This window comes from Ochlerotatus camptorhynchus, unplaced genomic scaffold (assembly GCF_037179485.1).
Source record: "Ochlerotatus camptorhynchus isolate MF236.1 unplaced genomic scaffold, CSIRO-AGI_Acam_v1.1 ptg000062l, whole genome shotgun sequence".
Classification (NCBI taxonomy): domain Eukaryota; kingdom Metazoa; phylum Arthropoda; class Insecta; order Diptera; family Culicidae; genus Ochlerotatus; species Ochlerotatus camptorhynchus.
Window position 1 is genome coordinate 2547317 of NW_027040552.1, and position 10294 is coordinate 2557610.

The 10294-nt window shown below is 39.0% G+C and overlaps 1 protein-coding gene across 1 annotated transcript in view; it reads right to left on the bottom strand.

The window, feature by feature from the left end:
• The window catches only part of LOC135717643 (cubilin), a 617516-nt gene extending 607439 nt beyond the window's left edge, over window positions 1-10077 (bottom strand). Inside the window, exon 1 of the mRNA XM_065239791.1 lies at window positions 9481-10077. The gene's annotated coding sequence lies outside the window, so the exon portion shown is untranslated. The remainder of the gene's footprint in view (window positions 1-9480) is intronic.
• Window positions 10078-10294: the final 217 nt, after the last annotated feature.

Sequence of the window (10294 nt, forward strand, 5' to 3'; positions counted from 1 at the left end):
AGCTTTCAGATAAGCTTTAATGTGTTTTGCGATTTTTTGCGAAAGATGTTGAAATTAGGAATAACAAGTAAATTTTTATTTGGAAAATATCCGTTTCTAAGTTATATAATCTGCGGTGTATACTGTAGCAAGCTTCACAATGCCTTTTTCAAAGCACACCAACACGCACACACATACACACACGTACCATATATCTATCTCTTATGGTTCATGAGTTATGATTTTTTTAAACAAGCAGGTTAGGGTGGCCCCTAGACAATCGGCATTTTTTAAATATCTTTTTATACGTTCATTTCTAGTGAAATTTTTATACTTTTAACTTTTAATGACGCAAGTTGTTATCTCTTTTATTTGAAAAGTTATGGCTAGCTTTTGCTAGAAAATATTACTTTTTTTTTAATTAAATTAAATGCTTTAAACAGTAAAAGCTCTTGCAATTTTTTTCCAAAAAAATAAGAAGAAACGATGTTTCCTATAACATTAAATGTTTGAAAATCGGTTTGCTCCATTTAGAGATATTGACAATTGAAAAGAGCAATTTTTTCGAAGAAAATAGCCTTTATCTTTCTAATCAAAAAAAATAGTAACCTAGTTGCTTGAGAAAAAAATATGCGTCATCAAAAGTTCTAAATGTAATAAGAACAATGTTTTTACGAGAAATTAAGGCATGAAAAGATATTCAAAGAAACCCGATTTTAGTGGCCACCCTAACCTACTTGTTTAAAAAAATCATAACTCATGAACCATAAAAGATAAAAACGTTGTGTCATCAACAAAGTTGCTTTGAATTGAATGTTCTACAACTGTTTAAAACACTGCTTTGGTCTATCTCAAATAATAAAAAAGTTTGTATTTTAATTCACCAATTTTATGGACCACCCTAATTTTACGAACATAAAAAGATTGAACAAAACATATGAAGCAAGTTTACCTAAGAAACCATATACCTAAACTGACGGTTTGGACGCAAACATTTTTGTCTTCCTAAATACGGCTTTGGGACCATTGTGCATTGATCCTGGCTACTCCTTTTTGTGACGTCTTGATTGTCAAGTTTTCTTCTTACAGCTAAAAAACATCTATTTGAACAACAACAACCTATTTGCAACAATTTTGAGGTTTTGGCCAACTTTTGTTCTAAGGGGAACCACTGTGCCATGGTCACCCCCCGTGCCCATAGTGCAAAAAAGATGCTCGTTTTTACTCTCCAATTCGGCTATATGCAGCACACAGCTGATCAACGTTCATATGATGAGAAACAATAGTTTCATCGTCTGGGACATTTCCACGCTTCTCACAAGCAGATCAAACCGACCTGCATGTCAGTATAACAATTTACATCTTAAAACTAAAAACTAACACTAAATCTTATCTAAGTATAAAGGGAATTAATCATTGCAATTGAGGATTGCAACGATTATTGCCTGAAATTTTTAATTTTGTGTTTGGAAATTTGTTCTAAATGTCTAAAACATTTGTACCTTCGAAATCTCAACGCATCATGTTGAGGCAGCCATAGACAAATTGAAACCTTCATACTCTGTTGGTCCCGACGGAATTCCCTGTTTTATTCAATGCTTCCTTAGAACAACGTAAATTCCCCACTTGTTGGAAATTTTCTGTCATGTTCGCTGTCCACAAGAAAGCTGATAAGGCTGATATTGAAAACTACCGTGGAATCACATCGCTGTGTGCTAGTTCGAAGGTGTTCGAGATCATTGTAAATGATGCTTTGTTTGCCAGCTGGCAGCGCTACATTTCCACTGAACAACACGGATTCTTCCCAAAACGGTCTGTCGCAACGAATCTAGTTCAATTCCTCTCCACATGCCTGCGTAGCATGGATTCTGGTGCCCAAGTCGGTGCTTAAACGGATCTTAAAGCCGCGTTCGATCGTGTTGACCATGGGATATTGCTAGCTAGACTGGAAAAAATTGGCATGTCTCCTGCTTTTGTCACTTGGTTCAGATCGTACCTAACTGGATGCCGAATGTTTTACGCGGACGATGTCAAGAGCTACATGATAATTAGGAGTCTACTAGAAGTCGAGCTGCAGAGGATGGTAAACTGCTTTTAAATGTGGTGTTCACGTAATTTTATGACGATTAGCATTTCGAAATGCAGTATCATTTCATTCCATCGAAATATCAAACCACTTGTTTTTGACTACTCTATCGCAGAACAGCCTCTACAACGAGTAACTCAAATACGAGACTTAGGTGTTATGCTAGATGCTCTTATAGGCAGCTTGGATTCATAATCAAAATTTCTGCGGAGTTCCGGGATCCAATCTGCCTACGATCCCTGTATTGGTCGCTGGTACCGAGACGGCTAATACATAGGTGCCACAGTCGGAAGAAGTGTTAGTTTGTTTACTTAAATGAACCATGCCCATTTTGTTATGGCATGTTTGCTATAAGAAATGCGCCTCGTGTTTATTAGCGAATTTCACATCAAAGATTGATTAATTGAGTAGGAAATCAGTTTGGTACGGCATTTGTGACCAGCATACACCTTCCGGTAGTATGAAACAGGTCAAAAACTGTTCGAATCCGCAGATAAAATTTTTTGTTTTGAATTTCTGTATAGCAAAATAATGAACTTTTCGTGAACATTAACGGCAAAGAACTCACCAACACTGGGAGACTGTGAGTTCCTGCCCACCTGTCATTTACCATCGTGCGCTGGTACGATCAATTTTGGAATCAAGTGTGGTTGCCTGGTGCCCGTATCATGCCAGTTGGATTACTAGGATCGAATCAGTGCAGAGAAATTTCGTTCGATACGCACTTCGTACTCTCCCGTCGAATGATCCTTCCAACTTACCACCCTATGAGGAACGTTGCCATCTTCTCGGACTAGAGCCGCTAGAACGACAACGCTCCATCGCTCAAGCGGTTTTTTTTTTTGGCGCACCAGAGAGGAGACTACGCCAGCGGGATTTCGTTTATCTTGGTTCGCGAAATTTTCAATATGGACAACATGACCCCATTAGATTTATGAGTAGTGCCTTTAACGACGTTTTTGAATTGTTTGACTTCAACTTGGCCATAAGAACCTTTCAACAAAGACTATCTTTAAGGCGATAGCTTTTTGTAATACTCTAGTTAAGAAAGTTTTTGTTTTTTTTTTGTAATGTTCTAGTCTTGTGCATAAATTTACTTGTTCATTAAGACCACAAACTAGTCAGATGGATTATAGGTAAATAAATAATAAACAATCTCTTATGGTTCATAAGTTATGATTTATTTAAACAAGCAGGTTATGGTGGTCCCTTAAAAACAGTTTTCTTTGAATATCTTTCCATATGTTCATTTCTACTTAACACTTTGCTTCGAAAAGATGGTTCTTTTAAATTGTCAATATATCTAAATGGAGCAAACCGATTTTCAAAATTTTTCATTCTATGTCATATTCTATAGCAAAAACTAGCCATTATTTTTCAAATAAAGGAGATATCAACTTAGTTGATTTGGCAAAAATATGCGTCATAAAAAGTTATAAAAATATCTACAGCTAAGTTTCTACGAGAAATGAACGTATAATAAGATATTTAAATAAAGCCGACTTTCCAGGGGCTACCCTAATACACCGTTTACATTACAGCCTATATCACGTAATATAGGCTGTCTTGCAATGAACACTCATACATAGGATTTCCAGTGAAAACTAGATGTATGAGTGCTCATTGCAAGACAGCGTATATCACGTGATATACGCTGTAATGTGAACGGTGTATAACCTACTTGTTTAAAATAATCATATTTCCTGAATCATAAGAGATATAAATTTGACGTCTTGAGCAAAGTTGCTTGAAATTGATGTTTCTACAATTGTTGGCGAACCTGGATGAAGCGGCGGTGGACACGGCGAACAGGGCAGCAGCAAAGCAGGAACTACACCAGTGGTCAGCGAAGCAGGAACAAACGGGGCAACTAGTGGCACAATTCGTGGAGTACTTTTCTTCCATGCAGTGAGGAACACGAGAAAGGTGGTTTTGTGTGTTTTTGATAAAGACCAATTTTATACTGATTTAACGAGAGCCAACCGATCATTATTTTCCCTAGCTGGTTGAGTTCGGGGTTTATAAGGCACGATCGTGAAGCGATCGGATCTAAAGGAGATAATGATATGGAGTGATAAGCTAGTCTACCTACTCTCGTATCTTATCGTTTGGCTCATTATGGATTGGAGGTATAACATTTCAATTTTTAATGGGGTTCTAATTTCGGGATACAAATTTCAACAGTGTTCCCCTACTTATTAAGTTCTTCAACAACAATTTTTTGACCACTGGATTGGTCTATCTCAAAGAATAAAAAAAGTTTGTATTTTCTATTTTTTTTTTTTTTTTACCATCCTAATTTACCTGACATAAACAGATTGGCCAAAAAATACTTAGAAACTTTCCCCAAGACACCATGTACCTAAAAGTAATGGTTTGGACGCTTATTTTTTTGTCTTCCTAAATACCGCTTTGGAACCATTGTGCACTGGTTCCCAGAGTCAATTTTCTGGTCATAACTCCAACTTCATTTTTATAACACGCCATTGAGCTGTTTGGAAAAAAAAGCCGACCTCTAAGCTCAGTTTCAAGAACTAACCAAATTTATGGATTTTCCTGATGTTCCTGGTGAACCATTTCGTGGTTCCAAGGGTAAATTTTCCTATCACAACTCCGAATTCACATTGATAAGGTAGGTGTCAATGAATGGTTTTGAAAAAAAAAAATCCGCGGTGACTACTTTTATGGATGTTCCGGATATTCCGGTGAACCATCGCGTGGTATCCAGCATCTATATTCCGGTCTCAACTTCGAATTCATTCTGATAAGACGTCTATGACTGGTTTCGAAAAAATACGCGGAGCTTTAGGATCAGTTTCATGCATTGACCACTTTTACGGATGTTCCGGATCATTTAGTGGACCATCCTGTAGTCCCAAGTGTCCATATTTCGGTCAAAACCTCATATTCATTCTGGTACGACGTTTATGAGTGGTTCAGAAAAAAACGAGGACGTTCCGGATCTACCGGTGAATCATCCCGTGGTTCCCAGGGTTCATATTCCGGTCACAATTCCAAATTTATTCTGATAAGACGTCTATGAGTGGTTTCAACAAATCCGTTTAGTTCTAGTATCAGTTTAATGAATTCACCATTTTTACGGATGTTCCGGATCTTTCGGTCGATGAGTAAGTGGGTCCATATTCCGATCACAACTCCGAATTCTTTCTTATACAACGTGTATGAGTGGTTTTGAAAAAAACACGGAGCTCTAGGATCAGTTTCATGCATCGATCTTTTTTACGAGTGTTCCGGATCTTTTGGTGGATCGTCCTGTAGTCCCCAGAGTACAAATTCCGGTCAAAACTCCGAATTAATTGTGAGAAGACGTCTATGAGTGGTTTCGAAAAAACCACGAAGGTCTAGGATCACTTCCATGAATTGTACGTGTATTCGTTAATGCCGGTTCCTTTTGTTTGGTCCCTATTAACCGTACTTTAGGAATGAATCTTGACTTATTTCTTAGAGATCGAGGACTCCAATTCAAAATATTTAACGATTTAAAATCCATTACTGAATTTCAAAGTCATGACGATATTGTTCGAAAATTGTACTCCTGTTTGAATAGCATCAAACATGGAGTTAGTTTTAAGCATATCGTAATCATGTCAATTCATGATTTCTGTGAAAATTCCTTTGTCAAAATTATCAAAATTTTCGTTAGAATTATGAGGCTAGTATTTTGATTTCTACTGATGAAGAATTTGAAGCAGGTGGGATATTTGTACCTACGAATACGAATGTAGAATTTCTCAGCGCTGATCGTTGTTAGCAACAGAGGAATTTGTACCTGGTGGGAAACGTGGTGCGTTTCCTACCTGTCGCTTAGAACGAGATTGTAGGATCGCTTTGCGAGTCTTACATTCCCAAAAATTGGATTGGAACATTTAAATTTCTTATGATCTTCCTTCACAGGAGAGTCGTCCTTTGCGTGAGAGGAATCACCACAATTCATGCATTTAGGTGGCATGTAGCAAATTTTCTGATCCGTGACACCATCCCTGGCACTTACGGTACTCTTGTGAGGTTTTGGAAATTTTCTCTAGTCTTCCTGAAGTGTTCGCATTTCACTCAAACATGGAGCATAAGACTAACTTTTTTTTAAGGCGTTAAAGTTGTTTAGTTCATTAGAAATCCCATTGCACGAATCGCCAGGACAGGATTTCATTTTCATTTTGATTACTTGGAGTGGCACAACTCCAGGTAATTTTGCCAGTTCATCTTTGATCTGATCCAGGGATTCACCACTGGGCAGTCCTTTCATGACAACCTTGAACACACGTTCAGTTTTGGTGTCGTAAGTAAAAAATTGTAGCTGTTTCTCAGTAAGATACTTGAGATGACGTTTAAAGCCAATTTTTCAGCCAACACACGGCATTCACCCCGACGGCTAATTTGCAGTGAAAACTTGAATTTCACGAAGTTCAAAAGTTCCGTGCGAAGAGCATGGAAATCGGAAGTGGTTATCACAATAGGGGGGACCTTTTCCTTCTTGGCATTAAGTCGGGAAAGTTTACTAGATGTTTTCCTGGATGATGGATCATTCTCATCATCCGTGAGCAAATCAAATTGATTGCTCAAATAAATTTCATCATAAGAGGGATCAAGAGTTTGCCCATTTCTGTTACGCTTAGGCGCCATAGCGGCAGTAGCATTTTTATCCAAATCGACTTCCAAGCAGATTACTATAAGAATCTGAACGATCGAAGAGGAATTTTCCTAATTGATATCCAAGAAGGATTACCTGGGGTAGAGTCCAAACAAGGATCGAACAGGAATAAGAGTCAAACAAGGGAGAAAATCTACAGGTATATTGAGCACTGAAAAGTGCTTGATAAATTTGTTTGTAGCTGTAGGTAGTAGTAAAACTTCCTTCAGCAAAAAACAAAAAGATCAGCACGGCAAGAGAGCACGATGCGGACTATGGCACAACTTAATCATTTTCGTTTTAGCGCCATCTAGTGAGTAAATTATGACATAAACTTTCCATAGTTTAGAAGCCCTTGTATTATTGAATATCTTTGCAGAAGGAAGTAATATCCTATATGGTTGGGATCTCGTGATATAAACATCTCTATAAATATGCAACTTCATGGGTGTAGTTTTACAATGACCCCTCCCTATGAGAGATCCGCCTTCTGAAATGTTTTTTTTTATTTAAACTGAAAGCACATTAAATTTACTTTACAAAACAATTTAAAAAATACGTTAACCTTCGCTGAGCTATGACAATTTGAATTTGGGGTCAAATTGACCCCAACGTACAGACAACGTAAGTTATTTTTGGCAGAGATGAAGGGTTAATTGTGCATGTATTTTTAAAGTGGAAACCAAGACGCTTTATAAAATAAGCGCTCAATGAATCATTGTTTTATAATTATCTACAAATATTAATTGGGATCTAGAATAACTCCGAAATCTATTATTTTATCACATCTTTGAACAACTTGATTACCTAATGAAATACGAATATCTGGTTTGATTTGCTTTCTACTGTACGTTGTAAGATTGCATTTTGTAACATTTAGTTCCAACAAACTTATACAACACCACATATAAAAAACAAGAACTTCATTCTGAAACGTATTCATATTTTCTTCTCTAAAAATAGTTTCATGTCACCAGCATAAATATCTGAGATTTTGCATAAGAAGAGCGATATTGTTTAAATATAAAATGAAAATAACAGGTACCAAGTGCGAGCTCTTGTGAACTCCTGACGTGACTTGAATTGGATTTGTTTTTTTTTTCTCGTTGAATCTTACAATAAGCTGACGATCCGTTAAACATGACTTAATCCAGGTAAGGATTTTCATATCAATTCCCACCGCGACCCACTCACTAATTCCTTTAGATAAAAATCGAGATAAATGCAAACATATGGTCCATCCCAAAAGGGTCATGAGGGGTCGTAGAGTTAACTTTATATCTATGAAAAATATCTTCTAATATTTCTACCTATCCACACCAGAATCAAGGACGTTACTAAGAAAATTCCGGTTTGTTGGAGGTTTAATCACTCTCACCTACGCGATAGTAATAAAGTCCAGATTAGGGGCAATGAACGTCTATATCAATCGTAGAGTACTGAAGAACTCGTATCACTTTCGAATTTAGGAAATCAGGAGAATCCTGGTTCATGACTGTCCAACGCAACGTCATCGAAAGTGTAGCAGACATCAAAACACTCACTATCCCGTAATGTTTTCCCTGAAGGTCCTTCCTGAAGTACATCAATATAATAAAATAAACGGGACAAAAATTCTTCCCATTTGCACTGATCCATAGAAAAAATCACCCAAAGAAAACCTGTCTGACTGATCTGCAAGGAAACCATAATATTATCACGCCTTAGTCGACAATCTGCTAAGCTTCAAATAGCTGTAAGCTCTAAACCATGACGCTAATGCCAAAATTGCATTTTTCCCTCAATGACAACACCCATTTCGGTGCTCCGCTGTTTCCACAATGTCAGAGCTTTATCAAAACTGCAAAAATCCTATTATCCAACATTTTCACACGCCCCATTCCCTCCCGGATTGCTTTCCACCCTTCACCCTTGCCATACACCAAAGCAAACAACTCACTATTTCACCACCCATTTTCCCATCCACGGAGTTTCTTACTTGATCGTTGTCCATCCGTCACCTCACCTTCTTGTGCACCACCTTGGTTGTCAAAGTCGATCACGGTTTTAGCGAACAAAAAAAAAGCATGAAAATCCCTTCGCCTTTTTCTCATTTCATACCACTCTGCTGCAGCTCGGCATCCTGCTCGTCCCAACATCCCATCCATTCAGGACACGAAAAGTTGGTGAGGAGCCGACCTGTCATCTCGTCACTATCAGGATTTTCCTCTCGCTAACTCTCTCTCTGCTGCGCTCCGCGACTCTTCTTCAATTCAAACAAGTATACATGTGTGTGAGTGTGTGCATGTGTGTTTGTGGTTCAAGTGTAGATACACCGGAGAGAATGAGTGGGTCACTTTTTAGCCCAAATCCGAACAAAACTCTCTCCCTCTCTCGTTTGTCCCACTCGCACACGGTTCACGCCTTCTTTTGATTTCTTCAGATTTTCTTCGATATTATGAAACTTTTTCCCACAAGGGAGTGCAACACTATTGTATCCTTACGGAAAGGCACTTTCCAACGACGAACCAGAAAAAAATGTTTCCAAAATAAAATCTTTGATCAATATCAAATCCTCGACGGTATGCACCCGTTTGTTGCTGAATTCGAATGGAGAAAAAATTAGGGCTGGGTACCTCGGGAAAAATCTTCTTGTGTCACCACTTTTCCACTCGCACACACACACACACAGGCGCACACCGTACACACCCGAGGACCATCCTCGAATGAAGAAAATTTCGATGCAAAAACGAAGGATTTTGTAACATTTTCGACGAACGATTCTTACCTAGTTTCAAACACTTGACACACACGCACTAGGATCAACGGAAAATCCGAAAATCTGCTTCACTCGCCACTTCGATTCCGTCCAGCCTTCGACGTACGAGAACAGATTTTTCTCCACGCCTTGCTCGGGGAAAAACTTTTCCTATCCAACTATTGATTCCACCGTTCGTTCCGACGTAAACGTTAAAAAAAACCTACTGTTTTAGTTCCCAAACTCAACCGTCCACCGTTTCGCCCTCGCTGGCCAAAAATCTACACGAACCAGTTCCCGATTTTTCGATTTCAACCAATTTTCCTCCCCACTAAGCACAGTGTGTCACACGTCCAGGCAGGATGAAACTGACCGAGGAGGTCCAACCGTGCAGCGCAACCGTGTCCACCGCAAATTCCACCGCGTAAAGAAAATCGTCCACGGTGTCCCGTCGATACGGTCTTCGGGATGTTCTTCCAACTAGTCCAAAAACCGGAAACCTCGAAACCGAACTTCAGAAAAAAAGGTGGATTTTTCTTCCAACAGGCCCTATCCCGAAAGACACCGTCACACACAGTCAGACTTTGACTCTTGCTTGCTTGCTTGCTTGCTTACTGTCTTGCTGCTCGCGACTCTCTCTCACGCGCTGGCTGTCTCCGTTCGATGGGACTGCAATTCTTCTTCTGAACCATCCGTCCCCAAACGAAGGACCGACAGACCGACCGACGACAGGACTCTTCTCGGCTGGCTGGATGGAATGTGTTGTTGGTCGGTTGGACTCTCTCGCTGAGTGAGGGGGGAAAGGGGTGAGCAGTAGGGGGTTTTCCCATTCTCACTTTCACCG